This window comes from Phoca vitulina, unplaced genomic scaffold (assembly GCF_004348235.1).
Source record: "Phoca vitulina isolate PV1807 unplaced genomic scaffold, GSC_HSeal_1.0 scaffold29, whole genome shotgun sequence".
In the NCBI taxonomy this organism is placed as follows: Eukaryota; Metazoa; Chordata; class Mammalia; order Carnivora; family Phocidae; genus Phoca; species Phoca vitulina.
Genome location: NW_022589732.1, coordinates 14499690 through 14526324, shown reverse-complemented (window position 1 = coordinate 14526324; position 26635 = coordinate 14499690). Strand labels below are relative to the sequence as shown.

Here is a 26635-nt window from a genome sequence, read left to right as displayed (position 1 = left end):
AGTTCTGTGTCTTTTGCAAATACTTTCTCCCAGTCTGTGAGTTGTCTTCACTTTCCTGATGGTGTCCTTTGTAGCACAAAAAATTTTAATTTTGAAGAAATTCAATTTATCTATTTTTTTCTTTTGTGGCTTGTGCTTTTAGTATTGTATCTAAGAAGGCTTTGCATAACCAAGGTAATGAAGATCTACTACATTTTACTCTAAGAATTTTATAGTTTTTTTTTTTTTTTAATGTTTTATTTATTTATTCATGAGAGTCAGAGAGAGAGAGAGAGAGGCAGAGGCAGAGGGAGAAGCAGGCTCCCCGCCTAGCAGGGAGCCCGATGCGGGACTCGATCCCAGGACCCCGGGATCATGACCTGAGCCGAAGGCAGACGCTTAACCATCTGAGCCACCCAGGCACCCAGGATTTTATAGTTTTAGTTAGCTCTTACATTTTAGGTCCATAGTCCATTTGAAGTTTATTTTTGTGTATGCTGTAAGGGAAGGGTTACTACTTTGTTTAAATAGGAGAATGTTGACAGGCTGAAGGAAAGGAAGCAGGAAACAAGACACTGATTATGAAGCAAGGTCTCTGAAGAGGCAGGGAAAGAACATGGAGAACAAGTAGAGGGACTAACATTTACCAGGAAGAAATCACCTCTTCCTTGGAGACAAGAGGGATGGTGAGGTAATGAATAGAACAGAGATATTAACTGTAACTGTGGGGTCTATGAGCTATATCTTCTTAGGAATTTACAAAACATTAGTTTAAGGATCTAAGATAAGCTTCAGTCAGGAAATGTTTAATTTTATTTAATCCACCACTTTCCAAATTATTTATTTCTTAATACCTACTAACCTATGATGAAATTAGGATTTATAGGATACACTTAGGGAACAAAGTGATCTAGGCCACAAGTTACAAACCAGTGGCCTTTGTGAGGAATTTGGATGAAGGGTAATTTTTGTTTCAGCCACATTTTTTTTGAAATCAAGAAATTTCATAAAGATACAAATATCTGACATCTCTTAAAATATCAGAAGATTTGGCCACATCAGATCTGCATTTCAGCAAAGAAACAATTTGCTAGAACCCAAATGTCCCAAACAGGACATATACTCTCTGCACCACTCCTATAACCTTAACATCCAGACCATTTCACTCATTTATGTCACTTCCTGGTCCCTGTGGGTATCTGGGTTTATCATTTCTGCACTAGGCAACCCTCTCAGTGTCTATACAGAGTGAAAATTCCTGAAGCCGCTCTTAGAAATTCCTTGTCCAAGTCCTCTAAATATTTTCTGTTATAAAAGTGCTCTTCTTGTGAGAGCTATGAGAGAAAGACCAAGAGAAGTATTTATGCCAGGAATGACAAAATGGCAGTGTATGGCCAACGTGCAATCTACAGTCCTATTTTGTTTGACTTGCACAGTATTTTTTTAAATGGAAAATGTCACATTAAAAAGAAATACAGATTTCTAGATTTTATTGGTTATCAGGAAGATCTGGTAACACTAGGCTCTGTTTCCATTTGGCATCAATAAGCTGGAGATAGCAGTTTTCTTCAATCAGGTCCTGCATTTTTCAGTTTACCACAGTCCCTACCACTCCCCAGTGTCCTCTAACTGGTCTGATTCACACATTTACCTATTTGGCCGTGCAGGCATTCTGAGTTTGTGCCACCTGATTTAACAAAAACATTCAGTTCTTAATTAGCACAGTGCACAAGACAAGATTCCCAACATCATGAGTGTCATGGGAAATTCTACTTATGCCTCAGCTATCTCACTAATGAAATATCCCACTCTCGGGCGCCTGGGTGGCTCAGTTGGTTAAGCGACTGCCTTCGGCTCAGGTCATGATCCTGGAGTCCCTGGATCGAGTCCCGCATCGGGCTCCCTGCTCGGCAGGGAGCCTGCTTCTCCCTCTGACCCTCCCCCATCTCATGTGCTCTCTCTCTCTCTCTCTCATACTCTCTGTCTCAAATAAATAAATAAAATCTTTAAAAAAAAAAAAGAAAGAAATATCCCACTCTCCCCCCAAATACATATCCAGATCAAAAAAAAAAAAAATGACTGGAAGGAAACACAACACAAAAAGTAGAATTTCACACGATCTTATTTTCTTCTGAATCTTTTTCTGTACTTTCCAGGTTTTTAAAAATAGACTATGGGGGCACCTGGGTGGCACAGTCAGTTGAGCAGCTGACTCTTGGTTTTGGATCGGGTCATGATCTTGGGGTCGTGAGATTGAGCCCAGAGTCTTCTCTCTCCTTCTCCCTCTGCCCCTCCCACTCGTGCTTGCTTTCTTTCCCTCTCTAAAATAAATAAATAAATCTTTTTAAAAATGACTATGCGGGGCACCTCGGTAGCTCAGTCGTTAAGCGTCTGCCTTCGGCTCAGGTCATCTTCCCGGGGTCCTGGGATCGAGCCCCGCATCGGGCTCCCTGCTCGGCGGGAAGCCTGCTTCTCCCTCTCCCTCTCCCCCTGCTTGTGTTCCTGCTCTTGCTGTCTCTCTCTCTGTGTCAAATAAATAAATAAAATCTTTTTTTTTTTTTTAAGATTTTTTTTTTATTTATTTATTTGAGAGAGAGAGAATGAGAGAGAGCAAGCACATGAGATGGGGGAGGGTCAGAGGGAGAAGCAGACTCCCCGCCGAGCAGGGAGCCCGATGCGGGACTCAATCCAGGGACTCCAGGATCATGACCTGAGCCGAAGGCAGTCGCCCAACCAACTGAGCCACCCAGGCGCCCCAAATAAATAAAATCTTAAAAAAAAAATGACTATGCATTGCCTTCATAATCAGAAAAATATAAACTAAGTTTCTAAAATGGGTCAACAATATTCATGGTAAGTAATAATCTATAAAGTAATGAGAAATCACCAGTGCCTAAAAGGTTCAAATTTTGACCAACTGCCAAAAACGGAATTTAAATGTGCATCAATGATAACACAATCACATGAGATAAACAGTAGATGAACCATGTCTGTGGCAAGTTCTAGTGTCAAGCAAGCTTATTTGCTGCAACATACTTTCCCTTAGAACCAGTGTTAAGTTGCCTTGGCAGCAGCTGTTTATTGTAACCCAACATAAGACTGACTGTATCAGTTAAGGCTAGATAAATGTTAGCACAGCAGCCTGATCACCAGATTCCTGTTTATGAAGATGCTGGGGGCAGGCTTCCAATTTGCAAATACTATACTTCATTCTCTCCCTCAACTCAGGATTCTTCTGTACACTTCACAATTACTTACACTTGCGCTCTGGATGGCCACTAATTTAATAATAAAGCATGTCATCAGCACAGGGAACTTCTCCCCACCACCCAGTTTCTCCCGAGCCCTCTCAAGTGAACACAAAATATGCTCCTTCCATTTCACAGAAAATTTCAGAGTAAAAAAGAATTTGGGGGGCGCCTGGCTGGCTCAGTTGGTTAAGTGTCTGCCTTCGGCTCAGGTCATGATCCCCGGGGTCCTGGGATAGAGCCTCATGTTGGGATCTCTGCTCAGCGGGAGGTCTGCTTCTCCCTCTCCCTCTGTATTCTTTCTCTCTCTCTCTCTCAAATAAATAAAATCTTAAAAGAAAAAAAAAAAGAAAGAATTTGGCAACCTAATCCAAAAGCATCACATCAGAAAGGAAGCTCAGAGAAGTAATTTCTCTAAGAAAGTTGCAGGACTTGAATGTGAATCCAAGCCTCTTGGCTCCATTTCCCGTGTTTTTAGGTACACTGCCTAACTTGCAAGCAAGACATTAAGTGACAAATATTCCTACACCCATTTACAGCATACCAAATCCTACTTAAAGTGATTTCTATTTTGGTTTGAAACATAGAGAAGCAAATACTACATCACATAAAGTTTCGCCAATTGTCACCCTTTAGTCCTACCTTTAGTAACAAGAAAGCAAGCAATAATTATGGGAAAATAAAAGGACTGTTTTTCATTCAATCTGCTTTAGTTTTTCTAATATTTTTTCAAGATTTTATTTATTTATTTGACAGAGAGAGAACACAAGCAGGGGGAGCCGCAGAGAGAGGGGGAGAAGCAGGATCCCCACTAAGCAGGGAGACTGATGTGGGGCTTGATCCCAGGACCCTGGGATCATGACCCAAGCCGAAGGCAGATGCTCAACCTACTGAGCCACCCAAGCGCCCCTTTAATTTTTTTAGTTATTAAAAAGATTACTTAAACCGGAACTCAGTAGTAATCACACTAGTCTTATAATTAAATAACTATCGCGTATTCATAAATACTGGTGGGGAGGAAAAGATCATCGCATGATCTGGATATAATCTTCAAAAGATGCTTCATGTAAAGAACAAATTCCATTGGGGTCAGGTCTGGATTGTTCTTCCCTCATAGCCATGATACACAGTGACTAGCAAAGTGCTCAAAAAACAGTGCGAACTAGGGACGCCTGGGTAGCTCAATCCATTAAGTGACCAACTCTTGATTTCAGCTCAGGTCACAATCTTAGGGTTCTGGGATTGAGCCCTGAGGCTGGCTCCACGCTCAGCAGGGAGTCTGCTTGTCCCTTTCCCTCTCCCTCTGCCCCACCACCCCCTCATGTGCGGGCATACGCGGTCTCTCTCTCTTGCGCTCTCTTTCAAATAAATAAAATCTTTAAATAAAGATAAAAAAATGTAGGGGCGCCTGGGTGGCTCAGTTGGTTAAGCGTCTGCCTTCGGCTCAGGTCATGATCCCAGGGTCCTGGGATCGAGCCTCGCATCGGGCTCCCTGCCCAGCGGGAAGCCTGCTTCTCCCTCTCCCACTCTCCCTGCTTGTGTTCCCTCTCTCGCTGTGTCTCTCTCTGTCAAATAAATAAACAAAATCTTAAAAAAAAAAAAAAGAATTAAAAAAAAAAAGATAAAAAAATGCCAACAAAAAAATTAACATTTAATTCTACCATTTTCATATCAGCCCACATATACCCTTTACTCCGTTCTAATTCCTTCTATTTCTGCACAATTAACTCAGGAAGACCTTCATTCTTTTATTTTCATTCATTCTTCAATACACTTACAAACTAATCCTCTATTAAAGTGACTAGCTAGGCTCCTTTAAAAAAAAAAATCACGAAAATGGATGAAATCACGAAAAAAAGAAAGCTAACTATTGCCAAGGAAAATCAGGTCGCCTCTACCACCTGTCCTATATGCCTCATACGTGATTATAAGGAAATAATGCATAAGAATGTGCTCTGTACATCATCAAAGTGTTATCAAATATAGGCTGCCTCTGTGCTATAAATGTTTAGTCCCTCAAAGTATCTCAAAGGCCCCACCGGCATCAAAACAGTCTCCATCTTCTTACCGCTCTCTAACCAAATCTGCTTTTCTCAAAGAACTATTATTCCACAGAATTTAAAATATACTTTTTGTTTTTCTGCTTTAATAGCCAGAATTGCAAATGCATTCTTTCCTAATAGTTTTAGATCACAAATATGCAGAATTTCAATAACAATGTAGCTTTTGCAGATTAAGTCTCGGTATGTAACCACCATTTGTAACTTTGTCCCTCCGGAAAAATAACTCCAAACCAATTTGTAGATGAATTTTCAAAACGCAACCCATTTTTATGTAGGGAAAACTGGGGACCTAGTGGAAAGTAACATGGAGCTGTGGGGAAAGTACTGGGGCTTTGGAATGAATCTCTCCTCCTGCTCTGCTATTATTAATACTGTGTCCTTGGGCAAGTAACTTAATCTCTTTTGAGTCTCAGTCTCCTAACCAGTAAAACGGGAAAAGCAAAATCTCTCTCGGGGGCTAAAGAATGTAATACATATGTAAATTACCTAATACATATGTATCTTCCAGCGCCTGGAAGATAACAGGTACTAAATATTAGTCCCTTTTTCCCTCTGCCACTGTGGTATTCATTTGTGACTTCTGTTTTCTCCTTTTTAAAAAATTGTTTGTTTGTTTTTTAATTGAGCACATGATGTAAGTTAGGAGCTCTTTATTAGCTCACTAAATCTTTATTAACAACCCTATGAGATAGGTACCATTACAATCTCATTTTACAGATGACAAAGAGAGGCACGGAAAGGTTCCTTGATTTGCCTAAAATTACTCATATAATGGGGTTGACTTCAGCATACACATGCTCTAATTCTAAACCACTCTACTGTGTATGTGTGTGTTTTTTTAATGAGGGACAGGGGTGCAATGATGTGTAATGTTTCCTATTGTTATACTGCATGATTCTATAACTCTGTGGAGCTATCAGACGGCAAGGACAAGAAAACCTTCAGGCTCACAACGGGCAAATATAAACCATCAGGCTGCTGTCTAATCAACTCATACCCAATTGTTCTGGTTTCCCTTTCCAGAAGCTGGAAAGTTTCCACAGGCAGGACAGGTTAGACTCACTAGGGCTGCAGCTGCTTCAGCTCCATAACTGTTATTTGCTTAGGAACGATCAACTGAGTCAACCTGACAACCATTAGTTTTTAAAATTGAACCAGGACTGACAAATAATGTAGCCTTTTACTTTTTTTAAGATAGACTGATTGATTGATTGATTGATTGATTTAGAGAGTGCACATGAGCGGCGAGTGGGGTAGAGGGTCAGAGGAGCGGGGGCATAAATGGGCAGAGGGATAGGGAGAAAATCTCAGGCTGACTCTAGACTGAGCACAGAGCCCGATGGAGGGCTCAATCTCACAACCCTGAGATCACAACCTGAGCCGAAATCAAGAGTCAGACACCGAACCACCTGAGCCACCCAGGTACTTTTCACTTTTTTTTTTAATTACAGGTGTGGTCAAAATTTGAAATAGTAACCCAATGGCGAAAGTCTTTAAGTGTCTTTACTAATGTTGGGAGCCATCTTGCTTGCTAACTGGAGATCGTTCAGAGTCGCTTTTACAGTTTAGTAATTAAATTTAGCTCCAGGCTGTAATAGACACCCTGACCCATTAAATTACAGCCCGAAGCAAAATTACTTTATTTCTCCACTCAAGCTATGAACACACTTCTTACCAACAGCCAAAACTGGAAATCCAGTGTTTCAGAGAATTCACGTGGCAAGTGGTTAAGGCTGCCGATTTAAAATGCCCATAGAGAAGACTTGTTTAATGGTACCTACACTAAATAAGCCCCCACCATTTTACCTTTAGGCTTTTGTTTTTCATGTTTTTACCTTTTCTTCTCAATGACTACAAACAGCATGACTACATATGGGCTGAGCAAGACTCAATTCTAAACTCGCTGAAAAGTGAAATAAGAGCACAGACCAAACTGGCCAAGATGTACAGACAGAAAAAAAGCCACAACCATCCCCAGCAATAGTGTTTGTGCCTTTGGCAGATTGTATTTCATCACTGCTCCTTGTACAACATGAACAGATTAGACACAGCCTCGGTTTAATCAGAAGACTTTTACAGGAATAGTAAGTTTATTTCCTTTCATTTCACTTGCTTACTAATACAAAAAATCAGTACTACAACCCACCTGTTGAATAGTTGCCACAGATAACTAAACCCTTTAGTAAGTTCTGGCTCTACCATCTTAGATAACTTATTTCCAGTTGGGCAAAAGGAAGAAACAGAATTAGTCAGAATTGAGAGATTTTTTTATTGTTAATGTTGCTTTAAGCCAAGTATTAGAAGTAAATGCTGGCAAAGCATCTATACACTAAACTACAATCCTTTTAATTTCAGTCACCACTAAATATTAAGTTCGCTCCTAATGGTTCATTACAGAACAACACAAGGCTATATTGGTTCATAACTGGAAAACTTCCCAAACTGAATTTACATGGAAGATATAACAGCAGAGAATCCCTGGAGATTGACAATGTATAAGGTTATCACTGTTGAAGTTAAAGTGTGAATTCCTAACTTAGCAGGCAAGTTTCCATAAACCTAGTAATCAGTAAATATATTCGTGTTGGGGCGCCTGGATGGCTCAGTTGGTTAAGTGTCTGCCTTCAGCTCAGGTCATAATCCTGGGGTCCTGGGATAGAGCCCCAGATCGGGCTCCCTGCTCAGCAGGGAGTCTGCTTCTCCCTTTGTCCCTCCCCCGCCCCCCCACTGCTGTTCTCTCTCTCTCAAATAAATGAATAAAATCTTATAAAAAATAAAAAGATTCTCTTTCTCCCTCTCCCTCTGCCCCTCTCCCTTTCTCTCTCAAAAAACAAAACAAAACAAAATAAATATATATATATATATATATATGTACTCATCTTAAATAATAATCACATAATTAGGTGATCCTCCTTAGGACAAATCCAAGTTCCCCCTAAGATATACATCATCAAATGCTAGGTAGATATTGTGTAGGTAAACTTACCATGAATTCTTCTACACAGCTGATCCCATCGAAATATTACTCAGTGGTGCTGTATTTTTTTTTTTTCCATAATAGACATAAACTAGAGATGTTGAAGACATCTCTTGTATCCTGATGTTTTTAGATTAATTTCTTCTTTAAATTATGTCCTGAGAATTCTATGTGTAAGGCAACGTGCAGGTGACACAAAGATGCAGTTAGGGAATTTATGGCCTGGAAGAGCATCAGCACTACATGAATGCCACCAGCGAGGTAGAACTTAGCACTACTGGGGGTAAGTGGACAGAGAGTACAACCAGTTGTTGAGATTAGGGCAGTCTTCAGTATTTGAGCTGAGCCTTAAAGCGTGGATATAATTTCTGGAGGGAAGAAGGTTATCTTAGATAGAAGGAAATGCAGTATATGCAAAGAAACAGAACTGAGAAGGACTTGAATTTGCTCGTGAAATGCCAAGGAGTCTCACTGGGCTAGTACAGGCTTTGAGGGAGGGGCACTATGGTGGGGTAGGACCACCAGTGGGTTCTGATTTTGGCTTTTCCTATGTCAAAGGTACCTGCTTCAGACACTCTGTTGATCATGTCTGAGAATACATTTTCTTATTTTTAAAATGAGAGGGTTGAGGGCATCTGGCCAGCTCAGTAAGTAAAGCATGCGACTCTTGATCTTGGGGCCAGAAGTCGAGCCCTATGTTGGGCATAGAGCTTACTTTAAAAAAAAAAAAAAGAGAGAGAGAGAGTTGGATTAGAACATCTCTGAAGTCATTTCCAACTTTATAAATCTAAAACTCTGGGTCAGGGGCTGGCAAATTTTTTCTATAAAGGGCCAGACAGTAAATATTTTAGGCTTTGTGGACCATATGGTCTCTGTCACAACTTCTCAACACTGTTGTAGGGTGAAAGCAATCATAGAAAATATGTAAATGAGTGGATAGGGCAGTTCCAATAAAGCTGTATTTATGGATATTGAAACTTTAATTTTATATAACTTCATGTAACATGAAATATTCTTTTGATTTTTTTTTTTCAAACATTCACAAATATAAACACTATTTTAGCTCCTGGGTAGTCCACATTTTGGCCCACAGGCTGTAGTTTGCAGACTTCTCCACTCCATAGAGAAATAAGAACACAAAGGGGTTGGGGGGTGGTAGCCCTCAAGAGCTAGAATAAGGAGTTTAGATTAATTTAGAAGACAACTGGAGGAGGTACAAGCTTCTGAGCAAGGAAAGTGTTGAGATCAGAGCTGTACTTAGATTTACTAAGTAAACTGGCAGTAACGGATGGGAGTGAGAGACTAGCAGGTAACTATCAAGGAGGGATACTATTAAAGCCTAATCTAGACTGGTAGCTTTGAGGAAGAAGAAGAAGAAAAAAGATATGGAAGGAAAGATCAACAGAACACTACTTGGGAAAAAAAAAAAAAAGAAGAGAAAAAATAAAAGAAAAAAAGAAGAGGAAAAGTTTTATCTGGCAACCATAATAAAAGGGGTCAATTTCTGGACAAGGGGGAAGATGGGGATTTTGCATTCCCATTCCTCAGTGCCATCAGTACATGACTGCAGACTAATTGAGGAATTTGCCTATGTATGGAAACTTTAGAACAAACAGCCCAAGTTGGAGCTTCCGGTTCAAAGATAAAAGTTTTCTGGTATATTTCAGGTAAAATATAACATTCATATTTCCCTGTTAGAGGTGCAATAGATATAGCAGTTTTAGAGATGATGTTTATTTATTTATGGCTCCTTGTTCTCCAGGGACTTTTCAGCAGCCTTTTCAAATTAGGAAACAGTATTCATCTGGTGTATATAGATACATCGTTGTGCTCAGAATTTTAAAATCACTCTGCTGACTGTGACTTGGAATTTATATCTATTTCTTCTCCCTCTGACAGAGAAAAAACTGCAGTGCTGCAAATACAACTGATTTAGCATTACATATCTCCCAAGTGCAAGTAATCCCACGGTATGAGAGTACTGCATGCCTTCCAGAACTCAAATTTATAAGGTGGGTTAGGTTGGAGGGAAGAGGAGTTCAAACACACGTGCACATAAGTAGCTCTAATTCATGACAGTATCTGATAAGAAACATAGGCAAGCCTTATGGAGAGATTAATTTCAACTGAGCAGCCTGGAAAGGACTTCATGGAGAAAGTGACATCAACATTGGGCCCATTTTAACAAGAGAAGAAGGGTGATTCCAAGCATTGAGAACAGTGCAAACAGTAACAAGAAAAAGATGTGGGAAAATACTGGATTTATCTTTCTTACTTCAAAAGTGATATATGTTTATTGTTAGGGGGAAAACATGAATTATGGTAAGAAAAAAAGTGTGTAACCTGAAATCCCACCACTCAATCCCCCCCACATTTTAGTGTATGCTTTTCCACATATAGGATAATACAAAATGGGATCATTCTAAATATATCCCCCTACTGTTTTTTGCCTAACGTCTTACCACAGATATCTGTCCATGCCAGCGTGGAATACATACTGGAGTGATTAAAAACCACTGCCATACCTGAGTTCAAGGCCAAGTATAGCCCTTTCCTTAGAGCTCCCACTACAACTTGATCTTTTTCTGTTTTCTTCAAGATCTCTACAGGTAGATCCATGATACTAGCCACTGTATTTTTCTTTCTTCCATATGAAATCAAAAAGGTATGGGTATAACTTATTTAATAAAATAATTAGTAATTTTTAAAACCATTTTGTTTTACTGGTGCATTTCTGAAATTGAGAATACTGGAATCCAAGTGTAAATTAAGTAACAAAGAGGCTCTCTAGAATTTGCCCCCTCTTTCTCTATTTGCACTCCCCCAGTGCTTGAAGGCAGCCTTCACTATCTCTTGGATGGATGGCTCTCCAACAATGTGTGTCTCACTCTCTAATCTATCTTCCCCACCACTACCAGGATTATCTTTCTCAAACCCAAAACTGTCCATGTTATACCACAATTTAAAATCCTTCCATTGCTGGGGCACCTGGATGGCTCAGTCGGTTTAGTGGCTGGCTCTTGATTTTGGCTCAAGTCATGATCTCAGGGTTGTGGGACTGGGCCCCCTGTCAGCCCTGCACCGGGCATGGAGCCTGCTTAAGATTCTCTCTCTCCCTCTCCCTCTGCCCCTCCTCCCCTTCCCTCTCAAATAAATAAATAAATAAATAAAATCCTTCCATTGACTTACATCCAGTGCTTAGAACGGTCCCCTTCTAGAAATTACCTTATAAATATACTTGCACAGGCATAAAATGACTTAACTGTATCATTCATTGCCACAGTCAGAAATAGCAAAAGATCATAAATAACCTAAGGTCCTTCCATAAGGACCTAGTTACATAAATTATGTTACAATCATCAATGGATTATTATGTAACTGTCAAAAGACTCAATATATAGTGATAAAAAATGTTCTCCAAAGTATGTTAAGGGAAAAAAAAATCAAGGAACCGTACGATAGGTCACCGTAAAAGGGGAAAACATATCGCCTGAATATGCATAAGCTATCTTAGAAGCATACCCAAGACATTGGGTTTCCTATGTTCACTGGTTACCTATAAATATAAAATCTTTAAAAAAATTTTTGAACTAGGTGAGTTTTTTACTTATTCAAAAATTAAAGTTGGGTTTTTTTCTGATTGGTTAATATGGCACCTAAGTCCCTTCCCAAGCTAACAAAATCTACCTTAGTAGTCTCTTTACTAAAACCGCCCCACTCCTTCACTGCTCATTCACACTCCTGCCCTGCACAGAAGGCTTTCCCATTTTTCTCTGGCTGGCAAACTTCTTCATGCTTCAAATACTGACTCTCTAAGACAGAATGAACTTCCCCTCCTGTCTTCCTGCCATATTCTACAAAAGGGCCTTTGGCCTGATTTGATTACATGTTTGTTCCCTGGCATCAGTGGCTGGGTTCACAGTCTTACCTGACTCCATGAGGAGGTTCTACCCCTCAGGGACAAAGTCCAGACCTCAGAAGGCAATGAAAGAGTGATGAAATAGCAGCATTATTCACAGTAGCCAAAAAAAAAAAAAAAAAGGAACCCAAGTGTCCATCAATGGATGAGCATATAAGCAAAATGCAGGACACACGGAGCAGCACCATGGCGGTCGGCAAGAACAAGCGCCTTACAAAAGGCGGCAAAAAGGGAGCCAAGAAGAAAGGGGTTGATCCATTTTCTAAGAAAGATTGGTATGATGTGAAAGCACCAGCTATGTTCAATATAAGAAATATTGGAAAGGGGCGCCTGGGTGGCTCAGTCATTAAGCGTCTGCCTTCGGCTCAGATCATGATCCCAGGGTCCTGGGACCAAGCCCCGCATCGGGCTCCCTGCTCAGCGGGAAGCCTGCTTCTCCCTCTCCCACTCCCCCTGCTTGTGTTCCCTCTCTCGCTGTGTCTCTGTCAAATAAATAAATAAAATCTTTTAAAAAAAAAGAAAGAAAGAAATATTGGAAAAACCTTAGTCACAAGAACTCAAGGAACCAAAATCGCATCTGATGGCCTCAAGGGTCGTGTTTTTGAAGTGAGCCTTGCTGATCTGCAGAATGATGAAGTTGCATTTAGAAAATTCAAGCTAATTACTGAGGATGCTCAGGGCAAAAACTGCCTGACTAATTTCCATGGCATGGATCTTACCCGTGACAAAATGTGCTCCATGGTCAAAAAATGGCAGACCATGATGAGGCTCATGTTTATGTCAAGGCTACCGATGGTTATTTGCTTAGTCTATTTTGTGTTGGTTTTACTAAAAAACGCAATAATCAGATTCGGAAGACCTCTTATGCTCAGTACCAACAGGTCCATCAAATTCGGAAAAAGATGATGGAAATCATGACCCAAGTGGTGCAAACAAAAGACCTGAAAGAAGTGGTCAATAAATTGATTCCAGACAGCATCAGAAAAGATATAGAAAAGGCTTGTCAGTCTATTTATCCACTCCATGATGTCTTCGTTAGAAAAGTAAAAACGCTGAAGAAGCCCAAGTTTGAACTGGGAAAGCTCATGGAGCTTCACGGTGAAGGTAGTAGTTCTGGAAAAGCTACTGGGGATGAGACCGGTGCTAAAGTTGAACGAGCTGATGGATATGAGCCACCAGTCCAAGAATCTGTTTAAAAGTCAGACATTTAATGGTGACAAATAAAAATCATATTTGTGATGTTTAAAAAAAAAATGCAGTACACACATACAATGGAATATTATTTAGCCTTAAAAAGAAGGAAATTCTTTTTTTTTTTTGTCTAAATGTTTTTATTTGAAACAAATAGTTGCACCAAGCAAGAGCTTACTTTCCCCACTCCAAATTAAAACAGAGAGTAATATAGGGGCAAAGGTCATTTGGCAGGACAGTTCCAGGATGTGAACATCCTAAAAAGAAGGAAATTCTGACATAAGCTACAACATGGATAAACCTTGAAGACATTATAAGTAAAATAAGCCAGTCACAAAAGGACAAATACTGTATGATTCTACTTATATGAGTTACCTAGAGAAGTCAAACTCAAAGCAACAGAAAGTAGAACTGCAGGTGTCAGGGACTCAGATGAGTGAGAAATGGGAAGTTAGGGTTTAAAGGGTACAGAGCTTCAGTCAGCGGCAATGAAAAGGTTCTAGAGGTAGAAGGTGGTAATGGTGATACAACAATGTGAATGTACTTAATGTCACAGAACTGCACACTTAAAAATAGTTAAAATGGTAATTTCTATGTTATATATAATTTTACTGCAATAAAAAAATTAAAGAAGGGGCACCTGGGTGGCTCAGTCGGTTAAGCATCTGACTTTGGCTCAGGTAGTGATCTCGGGGTCCTGGGATCGAGTCGTGTCCAGCTCTGTGCTCAGTGGGGAGTCTCCTTGTTCCTCTGCCACTCGCCCTGCTGGTGCACACACACACACACTCTCTCTCTCAAATAAATAAATAAAATCGTTTTTAAAAATTAAAGAAAAAAAAGAGAAAATAATCAGAGACTTCTACAATCTCAAGACAGTCTATATTACCCTGGCATTTCTTCAGATTTCAAAAGCACCTTTCTATTCTCATCCTGGTATTAGCACTTATAGGTTCTACACTCCAACATATTTTTTATCAAACCAAAAAAAAGAATATAAAACAATCTTTTTAAAAAGGTCTGGTGAAAGAACAAGAGACTATCAAAACTGCAAGTAGATTTTGAGAAAGATACAAACAGAATTCTAGAAGTAAAAAATACTGTCATTTAAATTAAAAACACAGGGGCGCCTGGGTGGCTCAGTCGTTAAGCGTCTGCCTTCGGCTCGGGTCATGATCCCAGGGTCCTGGGATCGAGCCCCGCATCGGGCTCCCTGCTCCGCGGGAAGCCTGCTTCTCCCTCTCCCACTCCCCGTGCTTGTATTCCCTCTCTCGCTGTGTCTCTCTCTGTCAAATAAATAAATAAAATATTAAAAAAAAAAAAAAAATTTTAAATTAAAAACACAGTAGGGGCGCCTGGGTGGCTCAGTCATTAAGCGTCTGCCTTAGGCTCGGGTCATGATCCCAGCGTCCTGGGATCGAGCCCCGCATCGGGCTCCCTTCTCTGCGGGAAGCCTGCTTCTCCCTCTCCCACTCCCCCTGCTTGTGTTCCCTCTCTTGCTGTGTCTCTCTCTGCCAAATAAATTTAAAAAAAAAAAAACTTTAAAAAAAATAAAATAAATTAAAAACACAGTAGATGGATTGATTAAATGACATATTAGACACAACTGTATGAGAATTAGCAAACTGGAAGAGCTGAAGAAATTACCAAGTGGAAAATATAAACTGAGAAAAGATATGAAGGGCAGAGTGAGAAAGTACAACATTTTTCCAACCAGAGTTCCCAAGGGAAAGAAAAAATGAGGGAAGAGTTAAAAACTCAAAGAGATAATGGCTAAGAATTTTCTAGGATTGGTTAAAAGAAATCAATCCTCAAAAATCAGGGAGCCCAAAAAAAATCCTAAAAAAGATAAATAAGGTGTTAAAACCCCAGAGAGAAAAGTCATAATGCACAGCAAAACAACAATTAAACCAATGGCTGATTTGAATGCAGAAACACTGGAATGATATTTTCAAAGTGCTGGAAAAAAATTACTATCAGCCCTGATTTGTTGATCTAATGAAATTATCTCTCAAAAAAGAAGACAAAAGAAAGATATTTTAGGGGTGCCTGGGTGGCTCATCAGTTAGGCGGCCGCCTTCGGCTCAGGTCATGATCCTGGGGTCCTGGGATCGAGCCCCACGTCCGGCTCCCTGCTCAGCAGAGAGCCTGCTTCTCCCTCTCCCTCTGCCTGCCACTCTGCCTACTTGTGCTATTTATGGGGTGAAAAAAGAAGAGAGAAACAAAATCTCAGACAACCATATATAAAGGGACAATGGAACTAGAGGTATTTTACAATCTTTATATTACTCAGGAAAACAGTAAAGATGCTAATTAATTTAAGACTTTGAAGTTAAATACACGTTAAAAATTTTCCAGAAAACCACTGTAAGACTAGAAATAATAGGTATACCTTCCAAACTAGTAGTATGACCATCATGTTCGACTCTTACTCCCATGTTGACAGGACATCTGAAAGAAATTCTAGCCATCCTTCCAGACCAGAGATACTAAGCTCATCCAGTATCTACCATAGTATGTAGTCATTACATATTTGTTACATTAATTTGGTTGTTCCAGAATTAAACGAATTCTATTTCACAAATGGATTATACTTCTCAACTCTGCCTAGAAGGCTGATTCCATCTTATTATTTTAGTGAGTGGCCTGACTATCCCTTCAATTTTTTCTTTTTTAGAAAATAGGACAATGAATGCTTGGGATAAAATACCAAATCCTAAGCCTCATTTCTTGCTTCTAAGCTGGGGGAAAAAAAATATTTATATATATGCTTTTCTCCTTACTAATGCTCCAAAGGAGATATCAATCAAAAATTTAGATGTTTGATTTTAATCATGGGAAAATGGCAATCAGAAGCTCAGGCACCTAAACTGTGAGTGATATTTTCCCCACAGTTGGTAAAACTGTATATTCCACAACATATGGAATTCTACTGAAAGCTTTCACTGGCACTTTGCCTTGTTAAGCAAAAGTTAGAAGTTATGCTAAGACATTTAAAAAAAGTGAACACTGCCTTTTCATTAGACTAACATTTAAAATATGACTTAAATACCATGGAAAATATATTAATATATCTAACACTCAGAGTTCTTAACTATATGTCAGGCATAGTTTTAAACATTTTTATGAACTCATTAATCCTCACAAAAATACACGATGAGTCAGGTAGTACTGTGATTAGCTTTGCTTTTACAGAAGAGGACCATGAGAAAAAGATTAAATATTTCCTCAATTTACATACCTCAAAGGTGTCAATCAATACTGGGATTTGAACCCAAGGAGTTTAGCTCTGGAGCCTTTACTCTTAATCATTACACTCTACTGCCTCCCAAGATTCTTGTCATGTTTATATGCTGATTTACCTTGTATCTATATCTAAAGTCTGACTGTAGTATTTGCTAACTCATACTAGATGCATTTTGCCAAAGTTGTCTATTCCATTTATTTGCAAAGGATTAAAACTAATAGAGGGGCACCTGGGTGGCTCAGTTGGTTAAGCATCTGCCTTCGGCTCAGGTCATGACCTCAGGGTCCTAGGATCAAGCCCCACATCGGGCTCCCTGCTTGGCGGGAAGCCTGCTTCTCCCTCTCCTACTCCCCCCCCTTGTGTTCCCTCTCTCTCTGTCTCTCTCTCTGTGTCAAATAAATTTAAAAAAAAAAAAAAAACTAATAGAGAAGTCCAAATCCATGTTATATTTTTACTTACACTTACAAATTCTGCATATTTCTTATTGGGCGGGATTATTCTCATCTGCACCCCAGGACTTCATGCTTAGAATTTATTCATTCAGGAAACAGGAATTGGATGGTCCTACTACATGCAATGCCCTGTGCTAAGCAACAATTTACAGCTACTTCCTAATTGGCAGTTAAATTTCACCAAGATCACCCACAGCATGATATATATTTTTTCAAAGAAGCATAAAATAGTTTTGGTCGGAAGCAGTAAACGGTCTTCCCATTTGTTCATTCAACGAATATTCTTCAAGACTCTAATATGTGCCAAAGCACTATGATGGGTGCTGAAAATTCAGGGGTAAACACAGCGGAACCAATATTTGCCCCTTAGGGCTCTAGTGGGGAGAAAGACGTTAAATAAGTCATAATCACACAAATAATTACTTACAACTGTGATAAGCAAAAAAAGGAAAAAAAACAACAACATAGGAATCATATGATAAATGGACCTAACTCAGTTTTAGAGGTAATGTCAGGGAGGGTGTCCCTAAAACACTGACATTTAATATGGAAGTTGAGGATTCAAAGAAATGACCCAAATAAAGAAGTACTGAAGAGTAGTTCAGGCAAGGGAATAGCACTGTGCTTTGGAGGAAATGAAAACCAGGTGTGCCTAGAGTGCCACAAGAAGACAGCAGCTAAGCCAATGCTCGAAGGTCTTTTCCTCACTATGAGGCCAACCACCTGCTCATTCTGCCGCTGGCCCACTCTTATTTTCTCCATGGCTCCAAGGAATAAAGTATGTGCAGTACTAGTGCATGACCCTTTAAAATGAGTAACTTAAATTCTGCAAACAATTTCACTGGTGGAGAGGATGTGGATAAGATAAATCTTTTATAAGATTATAAATTTCATCTGTATTTTAACAACTTGAGGCCAGAGACCACATCTTATATATCCTACTATCATTCAGAACACCTAGCAATGTACATAGCAAGGGTCTGATAACTAATTTTGCTATTTGGGGAGAAGAGCTGTAGGATAAGAAATTTAAGTGTTAGTAGTCTTGATTTTTTTCTTTGTAAGAATTACTTCCCCATTCATATATCCTTATCTACTTTAATTGTATGAATAAAAACATGTTGTCTACCTTACAGATAAAAGATGAGCCAGTGCTTCAGAGATGGGTTGGAGAAAGAAGGCTTGAAATATAGGGAGCTAGGTAATAGAGGTCCCTCACCTCCCAACTCTAACAACAAATGTGCTATTTCTCCTTCACAAAAAGCTTACTTGTGGGAATAAGTTAAACTTATTTCAAAAGAAGGAATGACTTTTACTTGGATTGTGGCCAGCTGCAATGAAATTCAGCCACTTTCCTCTTAAAAGTCATTCAACTGGAAATCTTATCAGTGGGAAATTCTCTAAGGGCCAAAGATTCTATTTTCTGCAACTTAACAATATTTGTAAAACATTTTCAGTTCTAAGATTCACTACCTCTCATCCTCTGTACACACATAACATCCCACATTCATACCAATCCAATGTGCTGACTTCTAACAGAAGTGACATAAAATTTTTTGGACTCTAAAAGTCCAAATATGTAACGACACAATATAATATCATTTATGAATCTTTGTTTCTCTCTGTGATTACATAACCATTTGTACATAGCAACATTTGAGGGCAGGAAAGGAGAATCACCATGCCTTCCAAAGGAGGCAAGAGACAGTGAGCTATCCTCATCAGAATGACTAGCTGGGAGAGCAAGTACCAAAGCACAATACACTTATGGAAGGAATACCATGAGCAAGGGACTGAGATAAGAACAGCACTGGAAATATCAAGAATATAGCCCAGTCCTTGCCCTCCAGAAACCAACAGTCTAAAAGGGAGATACCCTGGGGTGGGGGTGGGGGGAGCCACAAATCAATCATCAAAGACTAATGATCCAGCATATGAGGACACAGATCTACCAAGGGACTGGAAAGAAGGCAACAAATCCCCAACTTCCTGTGTCTAATTATCCAAGTCCCCTTTTATCCATTACTCTATCATACTCTACCTATTTGTCTGCACATAATACACATACCTAAATAGATTTAATCAGACTAAAGCCCCCGTATCTTTAACAAGCATGCCCAGATTAGAAATTCTAATCTAACCTAGATTCAATGAGGACCTAGCCATTATTTTGAAGTCATCTCATTCCACACTTACTGAAACAAGCAGTTAGCTAAGTACATCATGACTCCTTAAACTACACATGACAAAGTCTTGGGATATTGTATCAGACTCCGTCTCCTAGCTTTTCTTTGCAAAATTTTAAACAGGAAAGTGAATTAAAGGGTTTGGGGTTTTTTAAATGATGAAAAAGGGTAAGAACTGGTGCATCTATATATAGTTTAGTTTGCATTTATATCCAGGGAAACACAATTTGGTTTGGAGTAGAGAGAAAAGAAAGAGTAAGACAAATCAAGTTCAAATAGACTGAAAAAGGCTGAGAAAACTGAGAGAAGACTGTGACTAAAGACAGATTTTCTAAATTTCAACAATGAAAGTGTAATACTTCTGTAACAAGAAAAATTTTGTTCTTTTTGAAAGACCATTATGAAGGCTCAGCATGATAATAGTATACAGTTCAATATTATTTATATTATTATATGAAGGATATAATACTTTAATCATGATAAAAATACAAATGAAAAAAATTCCCTACCTACATATTAATCTCTCCTTCCCTAATAAATCTTTTTGTAAGTTATTAAGAAAAACAAGGGGGACGGGGCCATGGGTGGCTCAGTCAGTTAAGCGGCCAGCTCTTGATTTCAGCTCAGGTCATAATCTCAGGGTCATAGGATCGAGCCCCACACGGGGCTCCACGCTCAGCAGGGAGTCAGTTTGAGGATTCTCTCTCCTTCTCCCTCGGCGCTTCCCTCCACTCTCTCCCAAATAAATAAATAAATAAATCTTTTTTAAAAAAGAAAAAACAAGTTAAGACAGTCTTTCCCTCCATAACCATTCCCAATGAAAACTAAGTAAGTACTAAAATGGCTGAAAAAGACAGAGAAGCAGCCACCTCAATCATTCAAAACGTTGTGTAATCTGAACTTAATTCTGTGGCCCAATATCCCAAAAACCTTTTGCAAGAATTCTACAGTTCCGACGTACAAGGAATAGAAAGACAGATAAAAGCCTCCAATGGGAGACCCTACCTCCAATACATCAACTTTCTTCTCTGGGTGTTTCAGAGTCTTATTACATATCCAACTTTACTCCTTAAACCTCACTTTGATGTATTTATACTACATATATAGCACTAAAGGCTGCTAAAGCTTAAAAAAGTCAAGGCTGAAATTTATGTTTTCTCCTGCTAGTCCTGTCTATATGGGAAGGTTTAAGGGCAGACCTGCCCAAAAGCAACATGAAGTAATTGAATGACCCTTCCTCAGCAAGAATACTGAGCATATAGCATTATTCTAGAAAGAAATCCTGCTGTGATGCCAGCTAATCTCTGACATTTGCTCATTAAGGACTGCTATTTCTTTTGATACTGCTCTAATGCTGGTTTATTAGGTAAAAATGTACCCCACTGTCATGACCATGACATAAGGTTCAATGAAAAGGCTGGGCCAGATCAGTCAAAAAGCAAAAAAGAGACAGTTCAACTTTATGATAGTCTTTGTCTCCTGCCATATGGTTCAAGGACGTGAGGATCTTTTTTTTTTTTTTTTTTAGTATTTTATTTATTTATTTGACAGAGAGAGAGATACCGAGAGAGGGAACACAAGCAGGGGCAGAGGGAGAGGGAGAAGCAGGTTTCCCGCTGAGCAGGGAGCCCGACATGGGGCTCGATCCCAGAACCCTGGGATCATGACCCGAGCCGAAGGCAGACGCTCAACGACTGAGCCACCCAGGCACCCCGAGGATCTTTTAATAAGGAATTCACGACTCATAGCATGCTACTACACTGTAACCAGCAGGACTCCAAATAATGTATCAACACCTGGTCTAAATTGTTAAATTTTAAAAAGACACTTCCAATTTTAAAAGAATGCAAGATCCCAATGCCTCTTTCAGATAGGAACATATTCTCACATTATGATTTTAGTAAGTGGCCTACGTAGTTGAAATGACTCCAAAAGAGAGAACCACAACCCAAAATAGCCTGAACACTTTTGTTATCTCAACCAATGGGCAGTTAGCCATTCAAGCCTTCCTCTTAATATATATTCTACTCATTTCAGACAAAGCCCACAATAAATTCAATGAGACTGTTCGGAATCAGCTATATCAGATGTTTAAAAGCTGGGGATGAAAAATGTTCATTACACAAGATTTCTATTACAATATTTTGCACATAAAAAGTAAATACTATGTATATGTTCATTTAGTGGAAAAAAAAAAAAATCCTATTGTACACCTATGGTCACAGCCTGACACTAGAAATAAAATAATGAACACAATAGATGTGGTCCCTGCGACTGAGGAACCTACAGTCTAGTGGAGAAAACAGACAGTGACCAAGTATGGTGAATGTCACTGAAACGCATACACATGCTATGCTGAACTGCAGTAAAAGACCAGGAATAATAAGACCCTCTAAGTTGTGATACGTATAAAGCATAGGCATTTTATATGTATATAAATGACCAGTAATTAAATAAGTATATAAAATGATCAAACTCCTTTTTTAACAAGTATACAAGAAATATTAAAACCCAAATAAGTCCCGGGTGGGAGGATGGGTTAGCCTGGTGATGGGTATTGAGGAGGGCACGTTCTGCATGGAGCACTGGGTGTTATGCACAAACAATGAATCATGGAACACTATATCTAAAACTAATGATGTAATGTATGGGGATTAACATAACAATAAAAAATTATTTAAAAAAAATAAAGGACCTAAAACTAAAAAGAAAAAAAAAAAAAAAACCCAAATAAGTCCCATCCCCATAAAAGTACTTGCCTTGATGCTGCCCTCACTCCTGGACTGTAACAGAAAGAGGCAACTTAAGATACTGTGGTTAATACCACAACACTTTTACTCTAACTTATATTCTGTCCCCTTAGAGTTATACCACTGCTATTTATAAAACAACTTTGGAAAAGCCCAACTTTCTACTGTGCAGATATATAAACAAATATTTTTTTAAAGATTTTATTTATTTAAGAGAGAGAGAGAGCGCACGCACGCACAAGCAGGAGGAGAGGCAGAGGGCAAGGGAGAAGCCAACTCCCTGCTGAGCAGGGAGCCCAACAAGAACGTGGAGCTCGATCCTAGGACCCCAGGATCATGACCCGAACCGAAGGCAGATGCTTAACCAGCTGTGCCACCCAGCCGCCCCTAAACAAATATTTAAATTGGGACTCTACTAAAATTAAAAACACAGTTGTAGAAACATTATAATCTTCAAAACTCTTCTGGTCTCTCAATCACATGAGTAAATGTTAAGTATTATTGGAACAAAGTTCACAATCTGACCCATTCATTTATCTCTTTTGATCCAAAGTTTTTCATTTTTCAAATGAAACTTCATGATTGCCCAAAGAATCCACAAACCTACCTTAAATACTATGTAAATACAGAAATCCTATAAAAGTACTTTAAATACTATTAGTTCTAATAGGCTTTCAAGCTGAGCAGCCATATAGACCATAAAAAGCCTTTATCTGTTTTGCAGGCATAAATACTTCTATGCTGATCTGTATCTACGCTTACATTTTTTTCTAAAGAAATGCTGCAAAATGGAATGTTGCTGCGAAACAGAACCCTACCTTCACATCATTCTTTTCATATGCGGGCCCTTCGTGCAGGCCATGCCAAAGCCAGGCTTTAAACAGATAATCTTGCCAGGCCCAGGACACGTGGCAACTCTATGACTAACGGCATTCTTGTTGCTTCAAATTCTGGGTGGCAAACTTCCACTGATATTTAACAACTTTGCTCTAAGTGGCACAGGATAGTGCAGTAGAGTAAGCAAAGGATACAGAGTAAGAGAAACAGAGTTTGGGTTCAAGCTCTACCACTAACTAGCTGCGCCACCGTGGGCAGGTTACTTAAATTCTCTGACCTACAGCATCCTCATCTGTAAAACTGAGACCATCACAATACCTACCTTAAAGGATTACTATGATAGTGTATATGAAAGTATTTTATTAACTATAAAGGATTATACAAATGTTCTTTTTATTCACTTTATTAACTTTTTCCTTAATGTAGAAATATGTTCATTTTAAAAACTGGGAAATACAGAAAAAATATTAAAAAGAAAAAAAAATCACGACAGGCCTATCACCATTGCTGTTATTTTATGTATTTATTTCTTAAGATTTTTTTTTTTCTAAGTAATCGCTACAGGCAACATGGGGCTCAGACTCTGCAACCCTGAGATCAAGAGTCACATGCTCTTCGAACTGAGCCAGCCAGGTGCCCCTGTTGTTATTTATTTTAACGGAAAAAATCTAACATCAACCAAGAAAAAAAAATTAGAGCAAAAATAATTTCAGATGCTAATATTGATCATTTACAAATGACAAAATTAATTGCCAATTTCTTTTTAAGAGCAGAACAGTCTTTCCCATCTATCAGGTTAAAGTAAAGACAATGCTGCTATTTGTACCAGAGTTGGTCTCAAGAGGGTATGATATATGGGCGAGGCTCATAAAAGTCAAGGCCACAGAAACTCCCAAAATAAATATTTCATGAGCCCAAGGAGAAGTTACAACACATGCCCTCAGATGCAATGGAGAAGGCAAAGGGTCTGAAGCCCCATTAATAAAACTACCACAACTGAAGGGTCACAAAGACTGACAGATTGCCATGGGTCAGTTCAACAGAAAAAAGAAAAAAGAAAAATTTATATACCATGCTATAAGACAGGCAGTCTAAGACTTCTGACTTTTTCACACTGCTCACTGAATCCCACCTTTGGAACTTCTTACCCCTCCTCTATTTTTCCTTTCCCACCCTTCTTTCTCTTAGACCCCCTTCCTTGTTTTATTATTGCATTAGAATCACTCTCTGTGTTTAAAATGGCCTTATGCCATACAATGGAATATTATTCAGCAACAAAAAGGAATGAAGTTCTGATACATACTATACGACACCATGGATGAACCTTGAAAACATTACGCAAAATGAAAGAAGTCAGACACAAAAGACCACATATTTCCATTAACACAAAATGTCTAGAATAGTTAAATCCACAGAGACAGATAGTAGATTGGTGGTTGCCTAACTGCCGTAGGAGCTTTCTCCTCGAGGGGACACAAACTTCCTAAAATTAGATTGTAGTGATAGTAGCACAACTCTTGTCAATATATTAAAAACAAAACAACAACAACAAAAACATTTAATTGTATACATTAAATGGGGGACTTGTATGGCATATGAATTATACCTCAACAAAACTGTTTTTAAAAAATGGTCTTGTTCAGGATCCTGAGTTGAAAAAAGGACATGTGAATAAATACTCCCATCCTACTCCTCCCTAACTGTGCGGTAAAAGTGATGACTCGGTTGTGATAAGATGTGTATGTTAAGTAACTGGACTACATTTGTTTAACAAATATACACGAAGTTACAAATCCAAATGAGTCTTGCCCCTCCAAAAGTAGTCACCTTAATGATGCCGTAAGTCAAAACTTGGTCCTCAGATTCTCAATAATTCTATGCCTTTGTTTGGGTAGTTCTTTCTGCTTATAATGCCTTTCTTACCACATCTTTAGATCAATCCCACCCATCTCAAATGTTACATCCTCCATGAAGCCTTGTGGATTCTCCATCAAAAGTAATCTCACCTTACCTCTGAACTTCCAGGGTACTTGACTTCCTTAGAGTCACTTAGCACTTTCAATGCAGTCTTGTACTTATTTTGCCTAGAATCATACTTACTGCTTTGACATTAAAAGGGGGTCTCAACAAATACCTATTTGGTAAAGGAATGACTATGCTTAACAATTGAGAATTTCATCTTCATCCGGTAAACTTTAATTTTGGAAATATCCAAAGCTCATTTAGACTCAAGAATGGCACATAAAATAGTAGGGCTAAGGAATGCCCACTGCAGATGAAATTTTCTTGACAAATTTGACATATGTATGTAAATAATCTGAGAGAAATTTCAAACAGAAGCACTGGAATAAAAATATAACCTCCCAAGGTAACTGAAAGAAACCTGAATTATATAAGTTCCAGAATATTTGTTCAAAAATCAGTTTCCTTATTTTATAATAACACCACATGTTTTTTCCTAGCAAAACCGGAGAATTCTATCATCAGGTTCTATTAACTCTTCTTCTACTATATTTCTAATTAATTCCTTCTCCATTTTCCCTGCCACACCCAAAGTCCAAGGCCTCACTATCTTCATGACCAACCAATTTAGAAAGGTCTAATTTATCTCCCCTCCCACAGTTCCTTCTTTCCCTCAGCAATACTTACTGGGCCATCCTGTGTGCCAGTGTTGAGCGTAGGAACTGGGGAGCACATAAAGAAATGTCAAATGAGGCTTGTGCCCCAGACACAACCTAGTTGGGCAGTTGACACATGTACATAATTCATCACAATACTCAGTAGCATATATGTAAGGGCCACAACTGGCATTGAGAATTTCAAGCAGTGGGCAGGTCCTCTGGCCTCCAGAGAACACAACCTATACAGTCTCCCTCCAACACTATTCTCATCCCCTCCCCCCCCCACTGTCTTCGTTCATCTTACTGGATAAGGCCTTCTGTTAAACTGCCCATATGTCATACGCTGACTTCGTCTCTAATTTCTCTCCAACTTACTTCCTGAGCTAGTCCAGACAATATACCTGTTGTAACCTGGAAATGACTTACCAGTACCTTTGTTCACTATTGACTATCAGCACAATCCTCCGAACTTGCTCTCTGATTAATTCAAATCGACCAATCCCAAGTCCCTTTTTTTGTATGTATTGGGATATAACTATATGTAATTTTTTTTCAGCTCCTGACTGGCCTTATTTCTTTTGTATTTGTCTCACAATGTCTTTGCAGTGTTTCCTAACGAAGCACGTATCACAACCACCTATGGAGCTTCTTAAAAATACAAAACGCCTTGAGACTACCCCATGAAGAGCTCCTCGGTTAAGTCTGCGATGGGAGTTGGACATCTTTATTACTAAAAAGCCCCACCAGTGATTCTGATGCACAGCCCAACCTGAGAACCACTGATTTATTACAATGCTCCCTACGCAGCATTCAATTCTTATTGATTCATGCAATGAACCTCATAAATAACTTTTCTCTAAATAGCCTAACCAGATATCAACCCCTAGACTAAACTAGCTCTGTTCCAAGTGCAACATGTGGTTTTAAGATTTCATTTCCTGAAGTATACTCCATGGAGGGACACTATCACCCTGTCTCTTTACATTGTTTCCTATTTGTTGAAAAATGGAGGCCTGGAATGCAGCCATGTTAGACAACACTATATAAGAATGTACTCTGGAGTCTTAGATTAAAATTAGTTATAAAAAGAACAAGAACAATGTAGAACTAGATATTCTGAATGAAGACAGTGTTCTTACTGCATAGATTCTCACTAAATCTATACAGA

The 26635-nt window shown here is 39.0% G+C and overlaps 1 protein-coding gene and 1 pseudogene across 3 annotated transcripts in view; one reads left to right on the top strand and one right to left on the bottom strand.

Annotated features, from left to right (window-relative positions):
• Positions 1-26635, bottom strand: part of VCL (vinculin) — a 111951-nt gene that overhangs the window by 83598 nt on the left and 1718 nt on the right. Inside the window, exon 1 of one of the 3 annotated variants that reach the window (XM_032423529.1) lies at positions 14018-14036. The exons of the other annotated variants lie outside the window; for them this stretch is intronic. The gene's annotated coding sequence lies outside the window, so the exon portion shown is untranslated. Of the gene's footprint in view, positions 1-14017; positions 14037-26635 lie in introns of those variants that run through there. 3 annotated transcript variants of the gene reach the window in all.
• LOC116644174 lies at positions 12373-13423 on the top strand (annotated as a pseudogene).